Source organism: Oryzias melastigma, linkage group LG22, assembly GCF_002922805.2.
Source record: "Oryzias melastigma strain HK-1 linkage group LG22, ASM292280v2, whole genome shotgun sequence".
Taxonomy (NCBI): Eukaryota; Metazoa; Chordata; class Actinopteri; order Beloniformes; family Adrianichthyidae; genus Oryzias; species Oryzias melastigma.
Window position 1 is genome coordinate 21675502 of NC_050533.1, and position 22587 is coordinate 21698088.

General features: G+C 38.5%; 1 protein-coding gene and 1 long non-coding RNA gene across 2 annotated transcripts in view; both read right to left on the reverse strand.

Annotated features, from left to right (window-relative positions):
* The window catches only part of LOC112144299 (leucine-rich repeat and fibronectin type-III domain-containing protein 2), a 200904-nt gene extending 183252 nt beyond the window's left edge, over positions 1-17652 (reverse strand). Inside the window, exon 1 of the mRNA XM_024268786.2 lies at positions 16603-17652. The gene's annotated coding sequence lies outside the window, so the exon portion shown is untranslated. The remainder of the gene's footprint in view (positions 1-16602) is intronic.
* A 59-nt stretch (positions 17653-17711) lies between these two features.
* LOC118598035 lies at positions 17712-19103 on the reverse strand. The gene is made up of 3 exons (XR_004947082.1): positions 18854-19103; positions 18402-18468; positions 17712-18312 (listed from the first exon to the last, which is right to left on the reverse strand). It is a non-coding gene; the product is annotated as an uncharacterized LOC118598035 (long non-coding RNA).
* Between the last annotated feature and the right edge of the window lie 3484 nt (positions 19104-22587).

The following is a 22587-nucleotide window of genomic DNA, read 5'->3' on the forward strand; positions in this document are numbered from 1 at the left end:
GTGTGTAGTAGCAATTGACCTCTCGGACCAAGTTTAGATGACTCACTGTCTTACCATGAAAACCCATGAATAATAAGTGAACGGCTCTCACTTTGACCACAGAATCGTCATGCAGACAAAGATGTTTCTCCCGTTCGCTGTGACTCAACAAGACCACTCATTGCTTCTGTTGTGAGGATTTTTTTTTTTTTTTTTTGCCCTCTCTTACTATTTCTTTATTTTGCTCGGGGGCTTAGGAAGATAAGCTCTACCAGGCCTTCTCTAAATTACAGATTCTTCACAGTGGCGAAATCCCCACAGAGCCTGAATGTTATCACTCCAAAGAGGCACAAGGAGCTCTCAATTTTAGATCTCTGGAGCTAAACAGTTTTTTGTTGCTAACCTTGGGGCCCGATGCACATGAGTGAGGAAGATGAGCTTGCCTGCCGGTGCTGCTGTCATGCTCTCAGTGATAACTTCAGCAATAGCTGTGTTTTCTTTTATTAGAGCAGGAAACATCGTGGGCCGTGAGGGAATTTATGATTATGTGGATTGGGAATGAAGAGTGTTTAATTACATGAAAGCTGCATTTTTTTTTTTTTAACAGTGATGTAATAGCTGTTGCAAATGTGAGGCCGCATGGTGACTGCAGAACATAAAGTGTTTTCCGCATACTGGTTTTAGTGCCATTTAATTGCCAGTCAAGTTTATTGCAACCCTGAGGTGCATAAAGACATGAACAGATTAATCTAAAAGCATGGAAATGTCCTCCGGAGTCTCACTGCGAGCAAGAAAATGAAGCTGTCTCTTCTTCACCGCTGTGCGCTGCCCAGGGTCAATGATTATCATTTTCATTGGCAACAGTTTACAAAACATGGTGTCATGTAGCTCGCCTGTTGTTTGAGTCTGTTCTATCGAGGTCGGAGTGATCCAACAGATTCCTTCATTGTTGCTTTGTTTTTTTCAAATGGAGCTTAGAGAAATTGAGTTGATGCAAACTCTTCTGGAAAATCAAAGCAGGCAGGGGGAAGAAAAACAATCATTTGTTTACTAAATTCTTTATTTAACCATTTACATAACTTAGACTTTGTTATGTCAGATAAATTTCTAGCATTTATTTTGCTGTTTAGGCAAAAATGTGTTAAGCGGCACCGAGTAAATCCTATTTTTGTTCTGCAGAGAGCTATCAGAGAACACTAACATTACTAGAAAACAGCCAGAAAAAAACAAGAAAAAAAGTAGATTCTTTTAATCACAAGTTCATGAATGTTAGAGAAAAACAGCACATTAGTATGTACTGTTTATTAAATGCATGCATCTGTGTTTAAAATTGTGTGCTATGATCTTGTGGCATTTTTATCATAATGGATCACATGAGTAAAGAAAATTAAGCTTAAATTTGCATTTCTCAATATTTATTTATTCGAATTGTTGTGAATCAGTAGCAGACAAAAAAATGCTGCTTAAAAAAAATGCTTCTTTGTGACGCCCCAAGCTCCGCTCCATTGTAGACGAATAAATCCAAGTACGTCTGGCTAAAACTGAACAGCTGGATTGCTCCAATAGTGTTGGATTGATAACATTGGATTGGTGGCTGTGATGGGCAACGTGCTGATGGGAGAGGGTGTAAATAGAGAGCTCTCAGTGATAGGGAGGGGAAGAGGGGACGGGGTTGCCTTGCACCAACAGTCCTGCCCACAAATCAGAGGCGAACTTCGATTAAACTCCTGCCACTCTGCAGAAACCATGTCCTAGAAACAGCAATTGTTTTTTGTTTTGTTTAGCTTAAAAATGGCATAATCATAGTTAAAAGACCACTGGGTCTTACAACAGATCAAGAGATGATCAAAGTGGGTTTTTAAAGTCCCACTCCAACCATTATCATTACTGGAGCTGCAGATCATGACGTGAGACATCTAAATGGTTTGACCAATCATGAAATTCAACTGTAATACCTCAATTCAACCTATAGCACAAAGACGGTTTTAGACCACAGTTTTTAGAATCATACAAGTTTATTTTAAATTGCCAAAAAATGTATAAGACATTTTATGCACAGCGGCAGTTGCTCATTAGAAAGGCAATTCTGGGTTGTGGGCGGGACTCAGAGTCACACGCCCCTTTCCCCGTCGCTTAAAGCTTTGTTTACACTCTCATGCGCAAGCTAGCATTAGCGGCGCAAAAATAAAAATGAGCAATATTGGATCAATTCAGAAACACAATTCCCAAGTGTTGAACTGTCATCATGTCTCGCACACCTAACCATGAGCGGGCCAAGGTGCGAGCAGGGACATAGGAGACTTTGACACGCCTGTTTCAGTGCTGTGTCATTGGTCTGTGAATTTTCTAGTATCCGGTCTTCTGATCCAATGCAATTTGAATTAATACATACTCAGAAATGCAGTTTTGATTGTAAATTCTTGCATATACTGTAGGTCCTCCACTATGAGAAAAATGCTAAAAGAAAAGATAATTTTCATTGGTGTGGGTCTTAAAAGGGTCTGGTGTTTTTCCACCAACTAACATCCAAGAATGTCCCAATTACTGAAAAAAAGATGTAACAATAAAGATTCCCTTGAGTAAAAAAAAAGAACAGTGGTGACTTCCTAATTGTTTAATGCCAGATTGATGGCGTGCTAAATCCCATATTGCAGCATCTGTTCATGCTGTTAGTGAAAAATCTGCAGGTTTAAGTTGTTTTAAATGCTGTAACAAATTTTACTGCAGGAAATAAAAGTTGATGAGTCTACAAATGGTTTCAGATAAACAAGTAACCACACAAGTACATCATAAAAATGTACTTTTTATTCAGATAAAAAAAACATATCTTGAATGCTTAGTAAACATTTTTCAAAAGACAAGGTTCTGGCGTTTATGATCTGAACGAGGTGTCTGCACTCTAAATGATTCATTTCGCTTTGTTCATTGTTTATATGGGCTTCTTTTGCATATACCAACAAAAAAGTAATAATCAGATGTAATGTTGATAAAAGTAATAAGTAAAACTCAGCAACAAAATGTTCTTTTGTCCATTAGCAGGTTAGCAAAGATATATGTATATACACGAATCCTTATATATATATATATATATATATATACACACACACACACACATACATATACACACACATACATATATATATATATATATATATATACAAACACACACACATACATATATACATACATACATACATACATATATATAGATATATATATATACAAACATACACACACACACACACACACATATACATATATATATATTATATAATTATTATTTATATATTATATATTATTTAGAGATATATGAGATATATAGGGCGGCCGTGGTGCAGCGGTAGGGCGGTCGACTCCAAATCGGAGGCGAGCGGTTTCGACTCCCGCCTTGCCCGCCCATGTGTTGAAGTGTCCTTGGGCAAGACACTGAACCCCGAATTGCCTCTGGTGGAAGGTTGGCGTCAATGCTCGGCAGCGGAACCACCACCAGTGTGTGAGTGTGTGAATGGGTGAATGGGTCTGTGACTGTGAAGCACTTTGGGCCCTCGAAGGAGGGTAGAAAGCGCTATTCAAGTATAAGCCATTTATATAATTTATATATATATATATATATATATATATATATATATATATATAAATAATTTTTATGGTGGCCCTAATACTCGCCGTACTTTATGCAGTGAAGTCTTAAAAAATGGTTTTGTTTTGGACACTCTTGGGGCATTGTAAAAACAAAAGTGTTGCAATGGTTTCGGCATCCTGACATCAAAGAAACAAGTCGTGAAAAGCTACTGCTCTAACACAACTCTCCCAATCTAAAAGTGTGTCAGAACTAATCACTCCAAGCTGCCGTGTTGGCAGACATTCCTGCCACCTTCCTCCTCCGAGCCTGTGATCCATAAAGCTTGGAAGCCGCAAATTACTCTAACAGGCGGGGGTACATTACACCTCAAGTTTGCCGACAGAAGCCCGCGTCTTAGTCAATCGGAGAATCAACGTAGTCAAGAGAAAACAGATTGTTGTGTTTTAATTGATCCAGTCATGTGATTAATTGCTTTGTGCGATTAAGTAATCATGACCAGTAATTATGTAAAGTAAGTCTATTTTTAATCTAACCTAATAGCTGCTGTAAAATGTTGTAAAATTGTGGCACATAAAGACCAAAATATAATTACCCGGCTCTATACGTTCTTTGTATCATAAAGATTTTACTACAAGGTATTTTTTTTTTAGTATTAACATCACCAAAAAAAGTGTTGCAAAATTTGAAGTTGTAAATTTATAAGAAAAACATTGTAAATAATATGTGTTTTAGGACCACAAAAAACAGTAATATTACAAGATTTAAGTCCAAGTGAGGTCACCGTTGTAAATGAGAAATTGTTTTCAATCGACCTACTTGTATAAATAAAGGTTTAATTAAAAAAAGTTAAAATGCAGCCCAGCACATTACATCCAAAGGTTTGTCTCTGAGCTCCCTCATTTTACACACGAAACTTTGTATTACCAACACCAAACTCCAGAAAGAGGTTACACTAAAAATAATTTGATTTTGAGTTGCGAAAGGTTGAGAATTTATTTGTTTTTAGAAACTATCTAGAAATATAGCTGCACAAAATGCTCTACGTTCTTCATCATTGAGCACAGTTCAACTAAACAGACAACTTTGGTGTTTTTTCTTGTTAATTTATGACTTTGTCTTATTAATTATTACTTTTTTGCTTTTTTTTTCATAAACTTACGTCTTTTTCAGAGTTGAAAATTTACATTTAAAATAGTAAATTAACAGCTTTAAAATGTGTTTATTTAAGAGAAAAAAGTCATAAATTTAGCCTATGATATTTAAAGTCATAAATATTTGACTTTATTCTCAAAAAGTAATAGTTATGAGTATTTTCTTGTAAAGTTACCATATTACAAAGTTTTAATAAAAAAAATAAAAAAAACTGGCCCCTGATACTCCATCATATTTTTCAGTCTCAAAGTTTACAAAAAACATTTTTTTAATACCAAATAGACATGCCATTAATTTATGATAATGAACACCTCATCAGGCTTTATCTCTTAGTTGTGGATTTATTCTGTAAAAGCTACAAAGTCGCACAGTGATGATGTAACAGCATTGAATACATGCTGAATACAGGACCACCAAGATAGATTTAAGATGAATTTTCAGTTGAATTAAATGTTAATGCAAGGTACCATTTGGACCCTTGTTTTATATTTGATAACAAGACAATAGTAACACATGAAAAACGAGAATAACATGATTAGAAAAAAATAACGCACTAATTTGTCTGTAATTATTTCATCGTGATTGTTGTCATTCACCCTATCGCTTCAGGGTTTGCTACAGTGTATCAGATTTCTCTGATTGGCACACTTGGTTTGGCAGGTATTTTATACCTATAGACCCATGCCTCTATTTAATCTGGGCTGGGGACCGGCACAGGGAAACCCAGACTCGGGATCCCCCCATGTGGCTGTATTGTTAGGCAGTATCAATTATTTTGACACTTCTAGTTTTAGCATCAAGATGTGTAATTGTATTCACTACAATTAGTATTCAGACACATAGTGGCATCTTTACAAACAACGTTACACATCCCAGCCCTGCTGTGAAGTCTCTGTTTACCCTTGACATCACGTCACTGCCCTCCGGTTTCACCCAGTCAGCTGAACGCTCTGCAGGCAGCTTCAGCTCCCAAGCCTTTCAAATGAAAAAGTTTGTTGAAATCCAGGGGCTTGAGTGGGTTGTAACTGCTGACTGTGATAAATGAACCTGCCATTAAATGACGGGCGCCACAAAAGTGCGGAAACAACAACAACAGAGAATTCATGTGGGAGAGGAGGGAAAGGGTCACAGCGAAACTGGAGAGTGGGCTCTCAGAGCTCACAGGCTTATTGGATCTGGAAATGAAACAAAAGAAAAGATAAAAGACAGAAAAGAGATTAGATGAATTTGCCTTTGCTATCTAATGTATTTAAAGGGCCTAGTTAGGATGGCGAACAGAGTTTGTGTGCAGACACTCTGTCGTCTGTGCTGCTCCCATCATTACGGCACCAGAAAATGTACCCCCACTGACTGAAAATGCTCTCATGTTTCACATCTGTGGCGGCCACCGCCTGTGTCCCCATGGTCATATTGGTCAGTAAGAAATAGCATAGTAATGTTCCGACTTGTATTTCACACAGAAAGCGAGCCGCCGCCTGAGAGCTCCCTAAGGTTCCCCGTAAAGCTGCACAATCTCTCAGCGCTTCCGAGTCTGCAGTTTGCTTTGATGCATTCTGGTGTCGAGTGGCTTCTGCAACCACAGAGAAGAAGAAGAAAGAGCTGCTCATGGCCACCTGAATACTGCACAGGCAGGTGAGATGACGGCAAGCGAGAAGGTCAATACTGTGACTCCTCATCCTTCTTTCCCCAAAGACCGATGGCTCTTACAGTGCTATAACTTCACATTAATTTTTAATTTCCTGTGCTTGGAAGTGGGTGGTGTAGTGGTTAGTACTCACTGAGAGAAGGCCATGGTTCAAATCCCGACAGGGACCTTTTTGCGTTTTCTCTACAGGCACCCTCCTACAGTCCAAAGTCATGTTTCATAGGTTAATTGGTGTGTCTTAATTGCTCATAGATTGGAAAGTATGTGGCCTTCCAACGTACAGGCGACCGGTTCAGAGTGTACCGCCTTCACTCAGAAGTCGCTGGGCTGGCTCCAACAACCCCATGATCCCCACAGGGTTTGTATGGATGTACTGAGAAGATGTTATTAGAACTGATGCACAAACGGAAGCAGTGGGTCCAGTAATTTCAACAAGAATTCCTCAAAATGCCAAATCCAAACTGTCTAAGACAGGGGTGTCAAACTCAATCGCACAGGGGGCCAAAATGCAAGACACACCGAACAGCAACACATTTATTGAACACACTAAAACTACATTTTTTTAAACTTTAAAACCGAAACTTTTTTAATATAATTATGAATATTAAAAGGCAGGAATATTATTTGAGAATAAATCAACTTCAACCTTAAATGACTTTCAATATTTTAGTCTCTGCAAACATATTTTGTCAACATTATGCAAGTTAAAAATAAGCACATCACGGTTACATCTGGTGGTTTAAGACCACTATAAAGCAGCACTTCTGTAAAAGGATCAACGCTCCAACTATGGGTTTAGATAATATTGGAGTTTGTGCCAAACACATCACTTAGGTCAAGTGGGTCTGGTAGTTTAGTCATACAAATGATCTAACATTGCAAAGACTTTTTTTTTTTTCAGTGTGTTCCCTCGTTTCCCTCAATTAGAGTAAAAATGTATCCACAATAGGTGAATTCAGGAAAATTGTATAAGTTTTAGGGCTGTTAACCACTTCATAGAACACTATATAGACTTTTCCCTCTTGTTTAAAGGGTAACCAAACAGGGAAGGTTGGAGGTTGACTCCACCCACAGCCGAAATTTAAAAACCCAGTCAGCGGGGAGGGGGTGGGGAACAGGAATGTTATTACTGGAGCTGCAGATCATGACGTTGGACTTCTGAAATGACGTGGTACTTAAATGGTTTGACCAATCACAAAATTCAAAGGTAATACCTTGATTCAACCTGTAGGGAGCAGCACACGGACTGTTTTTCACTATATTTTCAATAATTTAAACAAGTTTATTTTAATTTGTCAAAATTAGCAACGACCAACAGACAGCACTTTTAAAGCTTCATTTATAGAAGTCAACAGACCAAAAAAGTTGATTTAGTGTTTGGTAACCCTTTAAAGTCCCAAAACAATTTTTATTTTATTTTTTGTAAAGTCGTTCCCAGTCGTCTTGATTATGATTATGCTGTTTTTAGTCAAAATTAAGAAATCCCTTATTGTTTTTTTATTACATATTTTGCCATTTTCTAGTACTGTCAGCCAGTAGGCGCTTCATTCATTTGAGCTTTTTCTAGCATCCAGTTTTTTCTTTCAACATGATTTGAATTGAAAAATACTTTGCAGTTTTAATTTGAAATTATTTTATATAGGTTCTCTAGTATGAGAAAAATACTATGTTAAAAAAAAAAGATTATTTTCTATGGAGGGAGTCTCTACACTCTCAAAGCTCAAGCAGTCATAGAAAAATAAGTCCAGAATTATAGATTTAAAAAAGGATCTGATTGTGATCAAAGATTTAATTAATCAAGCTGAACACATTTCTTCACTGGAGATACTGCACAGATAAGAATGACTGACAGGGTCAACAGCCAATCAGGATGCAGAACACAGTGTTAAAAGAAAGCATGGAAAATTGCACTGATAAAAAATTGTGAAAAAGACCATAAAAGATGAAAAGATGATATAGCAAAGGAACACTGTTTTGAAGAAAAAAAAATGTGATTTTCATTTTATCTAGCTATAAGACAACACAAATAAATTATTTCAGCTCCACAAAATCAAAGACACAAGCGCTGTGTGTTTGTTGTTTTTCATTTCTCAGCCAGAGCTCACTGGTAAATGTCACAGGTAGAGCAGCCCTATTCCAAATGAGGCACACTCTTTACGTGATTCAACCTTGCATTTCATTAGTCACTGCAGCCAAATCAAACAATCTGGCATTTCTCTGGCATCTCTGCATTTAAACATTCCATATGTGAGTAGATATCTGTACCTATTGACAGTTAAGAGCTGGTTTAAACCTCCAGTAGGCTACACCAAAGCTTTGTCTTTGTAAAACAGGTTATTTTAATAAATAAATGTTAAACATTTGAATCGTTCATTGTATTAGTGTAAGAAGGCTTCCTGCTGAGGATAGCCTGGGGGTTTTACATTCCACACAGGGCTCTGAAATATGTTTTATTGATTAAAAATGTAAAAAAAGTGGTAATTGTCAAAACCTGTTACTATGTTTTACTGCAGAGTTGCCACAAGATACTGGAGTAAGCCTTCTTGCTTAAACTCCTGCATTTATTAATGCGTTAATGTCCACTCATCCATCTATTTATGAGCTGCTGCATATCTGGGCTTTTGGGATAGCAATTTAAGCAAGGATGTCCTGACTTCTATCTCCAGCCACCTGTTCTGAGAGGACACCGGAGTGTTGGCAGGTCAGGTGTTTTCCACAGTCTCCTCCCACCCGATCGTGCCAAAAGGATCTCAACAGATTGGTGCTCCGATGGCGTTCTTGCTCGACGTCCACACATCCTCAACTGGCTGCTTTTCATGTGGAGAAGTCTTAGCGTTAATCCAAGCTCCTCCCAGATGACTTAGCTTCAAGGCCTATCTTCAAGGAGACCCCAATCCCCTGAGATCAAAGCTGATTTTTGCCACCTAAACCTGTGATTTTATCTGTTCATTAACAAGCTGTGGCTCATGGCTGGAGGTGAGGGCATGAATGCAAATGGACTCCCGAATGGAGATCCTCCTCCGCTCCTCTTTACCACCATGACCGAGTACATATCTACATTAGTGTAAATGATGCTTCCATCCATCAGTCCATCTCATACTCTGCTCTCTTCTCTTGTTTTTGACCAAATCACTGGGATCCTTAAATTCCTCTACGTGAGGGGAATGACTCATTCTAAACCTACAGAGGTCACTGCATCTTCTTAAGGCGCTTTCGCACCGAACACGATTCGGGCAAGACATTTGTGTCCCTCGCCCCTTAAGAGGGGTACCTAAAAACCCTCGCTGATGAGAATGGTGTTTTTAACATGATCTTGTGGTATCTTTCTTATGATGATGCACATATACCAAGAAAATTAAGCTCATATTTATTTATTTGAATAATTTGATTCAGGAGTAGACAATAACGTTTTTAAAAAAGAGCGCATTTGTGACATAGGAAAATACACCACAAGCTGCCTACTCCGCCAACAGGAGACGATTAGATCCATATATGTTTGGTTTCCTCATCTGAGTTCAAACTCAAACACATGGATGATGGGAAGTGGGGAGGGGCATGCTTATTTTGCTCCAAAGGCTCCACCCACAGCTCGAGTTTCACATTTCTAATGAACTCCTGCTTGTCTGCAGAAACTTTATCCAAGAAAAAGAAAACAGGTTTGTGGATTTTGAGTAAAAACAGAATAACCAGAACCAAAAGACCACTGAGTGATTTGTGGTTGTGTGTTGTCCGGACTAACATTATTAAACATTATTCAGAGCACTTTACAAATGAAACAACATGGTCGTGTGGAAGTGGCTGCTGTCTCAAATAAAGATGGATTTCCGAGGTTCCAAGACATTTCTATGTGCCACAACAATAGTTTCCCAAATTCATCTTAATCAATGTCCCAGTACCTCCCTCTCTTCATAAAATCTGCATCCACTTTTGATCATTTTCATCGAACAAATTTCTTATTCAAATTCATTCATTCATCGGACAAGAGTGAGCTGCTTAACAAAGTTAATGTTTAACCAAATCTTAAAATATGTCATGCATGGAAGCTTGTCAGGATAACATTGCTACAAATGTCATAACCCCCCTAAAAAAAAGATAAAACCAGAAAAATGATGAATAATACTCAGAATACTAATCTCTCTACTAAATTTATTTTCTTATTTTGGCATAAATTAGCATTATAAAAGCTAAAAGGCATACAAAATGTCATATTGAATGAATACTGTTGTCAACCTTCAGCGGGCTTTACATGTTTATCTGACTGTTAGGATGTGGTGGAACCCACATCAAAGCACAGCCATAGAAGATACTGAATTATAAAAAGGCTTCAGGGTTACTCATTTCAATTTCAGCTGGTAAGAAGCTCCAGATCCCACACTTGAGACTTTGAAGGCAGCTGGCAAAAGATAAAATACAAGAAAACAAAGACAAAAATGGAAAAAAGGAGGAAAATTCACATTTTTTGTGATGTGGAAAGCAGTTCAAATGATAATTTACAGAGCACTCACATTTTGTTAATTTATGTTTATCTCCTGTGGTTTTATTATCACCTAAAATATTGGTTATGTCTTTTTTTTTTTTAATTAAATATATTGCTCTGCTGGTACACCCTTGCAGTAAACATGATCTGAAGGAAAATATTCAAATTAACTATCTTTTGGAGTGTTATTTTGCAATCATCCTGACCCTCTTCTAATTAAAGTATGTTGCTTGGCAACACAAATGGTTAGTATGCAAAAAACAATTCAACTTTAAGTTGCAAAAAACTGTAAACTGCTGCTGCATAAAATCATCAAGCAACATCAGTAATGTCCAGCCGTATGGTTCTGATCCGGATGTCAGCTGGACGAGGAAGTGAAGATCTTCATGGACAGAACTTCCTCCAAAATCCTGATTCTTTCTCCTTCCAGTTCACCAAAGACTCTTTTAGCTAATTCTCCAATGTTTATTGACTGTGATCAATACATTCAATCATTGGTTTCTCAGAGTTCTTGATAAAATAATCAAAGCTAACATCAAAATGCTCTTTCATTGATTTACAATCCTTTCCAACTGCGGTCAAATGAGCCGCCGTTCACATTTCCGTGGTCACATCAAGAAGCTCCGTGGAGTCTGGTGGAGATTTTCCAGCGTTCTCAGTCCTGCTACCGTAAGTATTGGATGAAACTCACACCAAAAATCCAGTGATGCTGATTTGACCACAGAAATGTGAACGGCGGCTCATTTGACTGCAGTCAATGTGAAGATACCATCTTCTCTCCTCCAGAACCTGAACTAGACACTAGGAACAGATGAGGGTTTAGTGCATGTGCAGCAGAGCTGTTGATGGAAAGAAGATCATTCATTCAAACAGAGTCGATTTGATTAACAGTGTGATTGACAAAAATTTAAAAGGAGAAATACTCGGAAATGCAAAAGCAAAATGATTTATTACATTTGTTCTCTTTCATAAGAAAAATGCCAGACATAAATGTTAAAAACTCAAAAAAACTGATTTGTGCAATTGCGTCACTAGGGGGAGCAAAAGAAATTCTGTTTATAGTAGGCAGTTTATCGATTGCAGATGGATCGATATCAAACAGTTATGGGAAAATAATAACTTATACATTGATTGATATACATTATATAAGGTTTATTGAATTCATTCAAAATTTGTGTCAGAATTTAAAGAAAATGTTTCCATTTTACATTATAATATGTTTGCTCCAAAAGATTAAAGACAATACTTCATAATAGGGGTGGGCGATATAACGATATAAAATCGTCTTACGATCTCCAAAGCTGACAATGTGTCATTTTTGAGAGATTGTTTTATCACAATCTTCTATGCAAATATAAATATTTGAATAAATATAAATATTTGTTCAAACTTTTTTCAACTAACATCATTATAATTCATTTTTTCTTAATTGGAATTTATTTTAAAGAAATCGAGATAAAAATCGAAATTGTGAAATTGCCATATCGCCAGCCCTACTTCATTACTTTTTTTTGAAAAAGGGGATAATCTATAAAACTTAACCAATATTAATGAAAAGAAAAAAACATTATTTCAACAATATGAAATGCTACTTTCCAAAGAAAAAACCTCAATAAGCCCTGAGATTTCAGACAACCTTCAGAATCTTGTGGTTCCACAATCACCTGAGCTGTCTCCATGACACTGGATCACTGTAATATCAACAGCCTGGCTTCTAAAAATGAGAGAAACTGTATAGGGGTGAGGATATCATGTTTTTTCAGTGCTAAGACAAGAAACCAGACGAACAAAGACGGAATACAAAAGCTCTCCGAGGCCACAGCAGCTCCCCTCAAGCAGATGATGTCTCTAAACCTTGCATCAAGTGTCAGCCTCACTCTGCACATATGCTGCACTCCAGCAGCTGGGCCACAGTCATCTGACATGAATACAAACAAAAGACCAACCCAGTGGCAACAACACTGATGATTAAATTCATTAGGGAAATGTCTCCCTGCAATGCGTGGCAATTTGAGGTGAGGAAGGGCATGAAAACGCCCTGCAGCTGCACACAAGTGTTGCTCCACTGTTGTCTCACAACAGATCAAATACATCTGACTGTCTGCATGTCAGCTCCTCCTACCTTGTGGTTTGGATTTATCTGTGTGTTTTCAGCATGCCTGGATCAATCTGTCGGGGAAAGTGGATGAATGAAGCCATGAGAGACTAAGCTCTAGTTTTTCTTCATCCAGAAGAGTCGAACATTGGCGCCACTACGGCTTTTGTGGGTGTAAAGCTAAATCGCACGTTGTTTCCACTTGATTCCAATTGCTTTCTATCCGCGCCTTCACCCATGAACGCCACATGAGCCGGAATTGATCTCCTTCAAAGTTTAATAAAAGAGTCGTTTTTTTTTGTGTGTGTGTTCCTGGCACATCTTTCCCATCATTTTCTTTTGCAAAACAACAATTTCCAACCATTTTCTAGGAGCACACCACACTGCTCCCCAAGGTAAAACTGCTCCACTTCCAAGAGAGTCTTCAGCATCCATCTGCCGTTGCCCGTAAATTGTGTTCGCCTGCAATTGCAGGTTATCTCATCTGTCAAAGCCGTCCTATCAATTTCAGCAAGCAGTCTCAGCGGAAGGCATTAACCCTCCTGCGTCACTCTGCCATCAAGCATTCAGAGACAATAAACACTGCTGATCCCCACATATCACAGGAGCAGAGCTGACACCTCTGCTGTTGCTCTTCACAGAAACCGACAGAACACACCAATAACAACTAATTCATAGCAAAATAAATGAGCACAGTCTCTCTTGTGTTTGTCTGTACTTAAAAAGGGATAACCAACATTTAGCAGGTTAGAATACAGACAGCGGTTGACTGAGGGCAAACAAATGAGCCGCTCTGTAACTGATAGGCCAGAAAACTGAATAAATCATCTTAGATAGGAACTGTTGTGTTAAGTTCACACTAGGCAATTTTGCACCTTTAGCACACATGTCAAAATCAAGGCCCTGGGGCCGGATCCGGCCCTTCTGGTTTATATATCTGGCCCTCCAGATCATTTTATATTATAGTTTATTACGCTTAGTTTACACTGGACGAGGAAGTGGCGTAAAGCAGTGTGGAGTGCGTGCATCATCCGCAATGGTCAACAGGCACTTCTGATGATGCAGAACATCATCAGAATCAATCATATGATTAAATATTGCAATATATTGCAATATTGATATTTGGGGACAACCCTGTTTAAAACTAGATGAATGTTTCATATTTACTGGGTATGGAGGTGTCCACCCATGCAGTACATTGTCTTTACTATACATGCTCCGAACGCACCAGGAGCTTCTGGGAATTCAGTGTCTCGCCCAAGGACTCCTGAATGTGTGAGGAGCTGGAGGTCACATCGGATCTCCTGACTGGTAGACAAGCACTCCATCACCACGGTCACAGCCGCCCCGCTCTGCAACCTCACTGCCACTTATCTTAACCTGTTCTGAGAACCAAGTTTCCAGCTTGTGGCATTTAACAAAACACAATTTATTGCTGTCTGAGGATTTCATTAAGACAATTTAACACAAAGAAACAAATATATGGATTTTAAAATATGAACTATTTCTGGTCTTCTACCTCTTTTTCTGTTTGAGTTGAAGCCTTGATCACAAAACAAAAAGGAAAACTACAGCATTGCATTTTTTTTGCTTTGCTTTCTCTATTTTTTTAAGTCTTTCCATCAATGTCTTAAGCTACTTAAACATCAGGCCTTTGAGGTGCATTCAAGAACCGGCGTTTAGCACTTTTTCTTGAACGTGAGTACAGCCTATGGTTTGAAAGAGATTGAACACTGGAGGAGAATGTTGGTCTAATAGATTCTTTTGACAGAACAGAGAATCCAGTTCCCAGTTAACTTTAAATTATGAAGTTAAGAGGTTACAAGATTTAGGAACTCTTGTGTAAGTGTTTGTGTGTTTTTAGCTTATACACGCACAAAGCACCAACATTAAATATGGAGATGCATTCTCAAACAGAACCTTCCTGAAAGAAAAGGAAATGACTTCACCAATAAGAGTGTTTTAAAATAAAAAAACTCCAAAATTATAAACAACTTTCCTTCATGTTCACACTGGACAAGCAGTGTGTACTAGGTCCATGGTCAATTTTCAAACAGTTGGCACTTCTGTGAATTAGAATGGACGCCATTTATATGTCTTTTCTTCCAACTTGAAGAATGTTTCGCTTATTTCTACAGTGTATTTTTTCTGCAGTATATAAATAGGATCCAGAATACACATCACCACCAGTTTCCCCCCTAAGAGAAACTGCTAAATACTGACCCAAGAGCTCCATCTCAGACTGCAAACACCCTTAATGTTCCTTTCAACACCTCATCTGCTGCCATTTCACAATAATTACACAAACTATCACAACAAAGAGATGTTTTGACTCAGACATACTGGTTTAAGGTGCTGTTAATGTCAGAGAAAGTTATAGGTAGATAGATAGCTAAAGTCTGGTTATAATCGGGCATCGTCACATCGATCCAATAAAACTCCAGACAGCAGAAAAAGAAGGAAGCAGCCGCACAGCTTGAACAAATGGAGTACATTCCAAAGATGGATGAATCATTATTTCTTTGGGACATCACAGACTGATGACGGCTCTTAGGAAATTACTTCCAGCTGTTGTTAAGGAAGAGTTGACAGGTGAATGAATCAAGAGATGCACTTGGGTTTGGGGCCTTTTTAGAGCCAATTTAGCAGATATATTTTTCTTTTTAAATAGTAATCATAATAAAGAGATTCTGAACTATTTGTTTTTATGATGCAGATATGAAAACACTCTGAAATGGCTTCAGCATTGATGGATTAGCACATTAATACAGAATAAAATCCTACTGAAATCTGACTGGATGCATTTGAATGAAAACAGATATGTTGGTAGTTTGTCATGTGGGGGGGGACTTCAAATGTCGACAGGAGCCCCGCTGTGGGAGGGGAGGCGCTCCCTCCCTGCCGCAGACGAACTTCGTGCGCTGTCCGTGGTGCTGAACAGCCCTCCCTGGTGCGGTGCTCCCTGGCTCCATTCCTCACTGCCAGTCCCGCAAGTACCGCCTCGTCCAACATTGGGCGGGAGCCTCGCGGCGGCCATTGAAACTCCCCCCAATAGCAGACGCACGCGCACGTGCACCCACACCAACATCTTCGGGAGTTTCTGCTCGAATCAGACATGCGACAGAGGTGTCTGTCTTTATCTCTCGCGGCGCGCGCGCGCGCAGGTCCATCCGTGCCACTTCACGGAGTTTAATGAACGTGTGAGGTTTCTCTAATCAGCTGAGATCATCTCTCAAAGAGTAGGTTAATCTCTCCCTCCTTTTTTTCTTACAAAACACGCCCCTCCATACAAACCCCGGGATTAATATGCGTCTGGGTGTTCCGAATGCGCATTTCCTCCTCCATCGGATGCGCATTTTTTCTAATTGAACCCCCTCCCTCCTCTCCCTGACTAACAGTTCAACCAGCTCACCCCTGATTAGGTTACTTTTGTGCAAACGCTTCCCGCCTGTGATTGTCCGGGAGTGTGAGCCACCAATCATCCAATAAACACCCCCATCTGTCAGTGCGCCGCGCGCGCCACAGGAGCCGCGGATTTCTCGCATTAAACTGAAATCGGCGCGTATGGCTGACTCTGAGGTGAGACAAACAGCCAAAGCAGAACAACAAAGAAGTCTTTGCAGAGTAATGGAGAGGTTCACATAGCGTCACGTTTGGGTTTTGCGTCTTACCTGAACCAGCGGACAGTTATCCATCGTGGGCCACCACGCGCTGCGTACAGTAACCGTAGCGTTCCAGGTTGGAGGTTCCACCCGCACGTTTTCCATTCAGACTAATTCCAGAAAACCAACTGCCTACTATGTCGCTTCTCTGACTTGTGTGGTTTTTTTGTTTTTTTTTCTCTGAAGAAATGCTGCGCTTTGCCTGGAGCCAAGCTGCGACAAGAAGAAGAAGCTTCACAGCATTTTTGTAGTTTCCTCTTTAAGTAAAAAAAGAATACATAGCAGCTCTCTCTGCTGCGTGGGGCTGCTGTCTGTAGATTTCCACGCGACAGCGTCGCTACATGGCACGGACGCGTTCTCCCTTCCTCCTCCCCGCGCGGTGCGGTCCGTCTCTCGCGTCCTTGGAATCCCAAACACGGTTATCCAAGGCGAACTTCCAAATCAAAGAAACATTTTTTAGGAGGGAAATCCGTTAATCCAAACGAAAAATGAATGAATAAAAAAGTTTTTTTTTTTCTCCTGTTTCTGCTATACGGGCTGCGTGTCTTCCAATCACAGCGGCTGAAAATCTCCAGGAGAGAGACTGCAGTGGAGCGGCGGATTACCCTAGATGGCACAAACGCCACAAAGTATGGCAAGGCCCGCGGAGAGAGGAGAGGAGAGCCAGGAGGTGCGGGTCAGCTCCAAGTGCGGTGTCTGTGGGCAAACACGCGCGTGCGCGCACACGCTGGAAGGAATCTAGGGCGTTGATTGCGCGTAATGAGCCACTTTGGCAAGGTCCGCAGGGAGTACCGAGCGGCTGCAGAGGATTAGGGACCTACCTGAGATTATCAGGCGTTTAGCGGTGTTTAGCCCTCACAGCAACTAAGTAACCTATCAGGACGGTCACAAGCCTGGTCTTCAATGCAGCCCACACACGTGCGTTCTGTTCTCTCCCATTTCTGGAGAAGCTTTCACGGTTACCTAGTAAAAAATAAATAAAAAAAAATATTCTTTAGTTTTCTCAAGTGCAAATCACACCAACAAATCATTCAGTGAAAAAAATAAATTAAGAAATCTAAGCAAAATTAATCAAACTAAAAATGTATCAAAAAATATAACAAAATAAAAATGAAAAATTATGGAAAACAAACATTTAAAAAATCAAAACGCGATGCTAAAGGCTCTATATCATGCTATTATCAAGCCTTACAAAGTAAACTATATCCATATATATGATAAGTAAGGCTGAGTTGATAACATTGATTGATTTAAATGGACTTAAGCTTAATAGATTAATAATTAATTCATTAAAATAGAGATCGATCTAGCACATAAAGCAAAAGTCCCCCGACTTGATGTTAACGTTTAATGGATTTTCCCACAGGAAGGCTAATGCTAATGCTAATTCGATGTAAACATTCTATGCTGATTAAATGATCAGCTTCATAGTCTAACAGGCATGCATTTTCAAACTCTTTTAGGGACATGTTTTAAGTTGATATAGGAGCCAAAATGAAGATTCTTCCCACATCTCTAAGTTTGTAGTTGTCACCCTGTCACCTTGTTTGATATGTTGATTAGTCACACCTGAGAAATAAGCATCAGCTCACCTGTTCTCTGGAAGGAGGAGGAGAGGAGAGCTTGGGCTGTTTATTTTTGTTGACCGCTACTATTTGTTTTATTTACACACTTCTTTATTAATTGATCTGAAAGTCATCTTTCTCTCTCTGAATATTTCTGCAAAGAAAAGAAACAAATCAAAATTAAGTAACAGACTGCTGCAAAGTATTTATAAGACAGAAGGGCGTCGGGCACATAAACTGAACCTGCTCCTCAGGAGGCTTCAACAGGAAAGTCGCCTCTACTTCCTCTATAGGTAAACCGGGCTCGGGTCTAGGGGGGAACAATACAAAAAGGACAATAGCAAAAACTGGACACCAATAAGAATCAAAGGAACTAAGTTTATTAAATAAAGAACATCCTGTGTCCTGAAATGAAAAAACAAAAATGAAATAATTAGTGTGTTGGTTCAAACCAAAAGACAAACCAAAAGGGAATTGGAACCTTGACCAAACATAAAAAAGTCATGAAGACCGCTAACCCAACCATGTTTACCGTCAGAGTCAGCAGCTCCCCTACTAAGGACTGCATAACCAAAATCTACCAAAAGAAAACAAATAAAGCCTGCAAAATAAGACTACTGAGATCCAACCTCAAACTAAAATAACAAAAGCCAACAGTGTAAGACTGCTCAGGACCTAGAAAGAACAAAACAGACCTTCAAAACTCAAAGTAAAACCCAAATGCTTCTGCTCTGCTCCTGGCGAGGCCTCCTCTTTCCTAAGTACCTGCCAGGTGGTAATTAGGATCATTTGCATCACCTGCCAGGTGAGCAGAATGATGGAGCATGTTGAAAAGGTGCAGCACAGGAGAGCAGGACCTAACAAAAGTAATCATTTGTGGTCTAAAACACAGTTTTCTGCTTATTCTTCTAGAAAAGTTTAATGCTATAGCGTGAGCTCCACCTGGTGGACAAACTGAAACGTCCTCCAGGAGAAGCAGAACAATGTTTACAATGTTAATGATCTGAACATTTTAGTTAGAACTTCTCCTTTAAATAATCCATGTAACACTGGATGATATTAACAATCTCATTATTTTACTAATACATTTTACAATATGTGAACTATATCAGATTAATATAAATATATTCAAAGCATATAGTAGATTATTGACGTATTTCTAAACAAATGCCTAAATATGTTTACTGTGTAAATTAAATTATATTGAGTGGATAAAAAAAATCTAATTCGAATTGATCCATGCTCTTTTAAATCAAATCGAATCATTTCTGGAAATTATTATTTTAGTACCCGCAGCCCTAATGAAATTATATTTTCTGTTTCACACTAAATATTAAATTTTTCATAAAATACAAGTTATTTTCTTGAACCCGTCACAAAAACGAACAACATTCAAAATTTTGCAAAGGCGGATGTGCATTTTTTGCTTAAAAAATTATAAAATGTTGCCAACCATTGCTAGCTTAGCAGAGAAAGTAGGTGTGTGTTAGCCTGGGGGCGGTGCTAGCACCACAGACTCTTCCTGGAAGGGGCTGTTTCCCACTTTGTGATGTCATGATTTTGATTGGGAGGGGCTGGTGCTCAGACAGCAAAAGGGTTTAAGAGATGTGTAAAACTGGAGCAAAATACCGCTTTGTAGTTTTTCATGAAGGATAAACATTATAACACACTTAGAAGTAAAAAAAAAAAAAAAGTAAAAAAAAGAAAGCTGAAAAGGTAAGTAATATCAGACATCTCTGATTTGATTTATGACACTTTACTTTTTTTAGTGTTAATGTCCAAATACAAGTTTTATGATTAGTGGAGTATATAAAGTATCGCTTCATACTAAATAATTTTTGGTTGAAATGATGGATAACCGTCATCTAATCGGCAATGTTCCATACCTAGTTGCTCCGGTTCCTTCTATTATTTTATTTTTTTAACATTTCATTTGATTTCTAGAAATTACAATTGTTTTCTGAAGCATTGGATTTTTTTTAAATGTTTTTTTTGGTTTCTACAATGGGGATTTTTTATTATTATTATTATTTGTCTTTTTGATGTTCAATATGTGTTTGCCTTGAGTAATTTGTTGGTTTGCACTTCAGGGCCACCGTAGTCTGGATCTCTTTGGTGTGTGACTTTCCAGAATAAAAGACTACATATCTTTGTCATTCCTGCTTTATTTCATTGTCTGCATCAGCACATCTCAAATGGTTAATAAAAGAAGAATAATAATCCAACAAAAAGAAACGACTGAAAAAACAGCCGTATGGAAAAAGATAGTCTAATATTGACTCCAAATCCTGACAGCACTTGAGGTATTTATTATTAACAAATTGTTTGATGTACTCACAGATCAAACACCGCACAAAGGCTGAAATGTGCAAACAAAAGACTAAATTAAAACAAGATCGTCGCCTTTTTCTCGTGGCATCATCTGAACCTGCTGTTGTGTTTGAGTGCCGCTCCAGCGGAAAAGCGCTTGAACAAACTGTGGGAGGCGACGGCATTCCGAATGATCAAAAAGCGTTGAAAGGAAAAGTGAATGTGATACAAGAACAAATACATATTTTCTTTTTGTTTTCTTAACAAGCCTCTCACAACAAAAGAAATGGCTTGTATTTGTACATCCCTCATCTGCTGTGTTATTCAGTGCTGGGCTGGAGCGTGGAGTGGAGCTCTCAGGATTCTCATGACTGTACTCCACTGCAAACTTTTGTTGTTTATCTCTTAAAAACCTCAAGACTTTGAACACAAAATAACATTTTCCGCAGCACACCTGTGCTTCAAAACGTGGCTCCTCCGTCTGAAGCAACACCTCCTCAGAAGCTTATCCTTGACAGCATTAGAAGAGGTTATGAGGAAATTCAGATTATCTTCATTTTTCACGGCTTTCTGTCAGACAGTTAAACGCTTTGGTTTGATAGAACAAAAACACATTCCAGGAGCTTGAGGTAATCTTTTCTGTTCACGTTTGAGCCGGAGTGATAGCATACATGCACAAGGAGAGCAGATTAACACAGAATACGTCTTTGACGCAAGCTTTAAAGGAATTCTTTAGACTTCATATTCACGTATATAAAGGTATATTCTAACTCCTTTTTCAACATAAATCAAAAGATGGCTTTAAAATATAGCCAATTCCTGCTAGTTTGACTACACTGGAATGTGGAAAAAAGACAGTTTGAGGTTAATACTTGACACCTATGAACTGTCAGTTAGTGCATTTAAAGGAAATCTTTTCTTTCACAATTGCGTGACTTTAAAATGAGTCCAACAAATGTGTTTTATTCATGGTTAAACTTCATAGCATTGAGCATGTGTGTAAAAGTTAAACTGCAGGATAAAATTCATCTGTTTCCTCCACAGTGTACCGTATTTTCTGACTAAAAAACAGTTAAAACCCTTAATTCTTTTGTCAGAAAATGACAGAGTTGTGTCTCATTCATGACACGGGTTTGAAAATAGGGAATTGATTGAAGGTGCGCCTACTGTTCTGGTGCTGTCTATAGTTCATAAAATACGGTGGATAGGAAATAGTTGTATGTCTAATCTAATGTATTCTCAATTTTCTCAATTTAAAGAAAGAATCTGGGTTTAAAAATAGTAAGAATACATCTTAACTTTGAGTATTAAAAAACCTTGTGTTACTTTCAATTCTCAACATCACACATTCGATGTTGTAAAGTAACTTCCAGTCCAGAAACTTGGAGCACTTATACATTCACTTCTTTATTTTGTTATTTATATTTATTTTTTAATCTTGATGTTCAGCTGTAATTCTGACTAAGACTGATTACTTATACGGTTCCTGTATGTGTCTTCTTAGGATGGTTGTTCTGTTTGTCAGCAGCAAACACACAGCAACAAAAGAAAGACATTAGCTAACAGTTCTCAACCAGCAGTTAGTGCAAAACAAAACCCAATCTCTGTTCTGCAGTCTGTTTCAATTAATTTTTCCAACTCTTTGCTGCGTAGCACTGTGTGTGGTTGTGATTTAGGATGCTATTATGCGCTCTCACGTAGGCCAATGTATACGTGCAATATGTGTTCTTACAGCACCGACATTTAAAGAGCAGCAGAAGTGAGGAGAGTTGCTTTTTTTAGCAAAACAAGATGAAGTGAGGTGTAGCAGGAGCTGCAGTGAGACCCTGGAGGCCCTTTGTGATCATTTGTACGGACAGGTTTTGTTTAAGAGCTAAGGAAATGATTTGAGATTCAAAAAACAAAAACTAAATGACGCTTGTCATCTAAAGTAATGCAAAGTCTGCAAATGACCAGCCACACATAAGAAGCAAATCTTTATTTAAGTATTTAAATCAATATATAAACATAGAAAGTTCTTTCTTGTCATTGTTACTGGTGGAAAAATCCTAATTATTCCCACCCCCAATCTTGCTATATTTTATTGTTACATTTTTACACATTAAAAATGTAACAATTA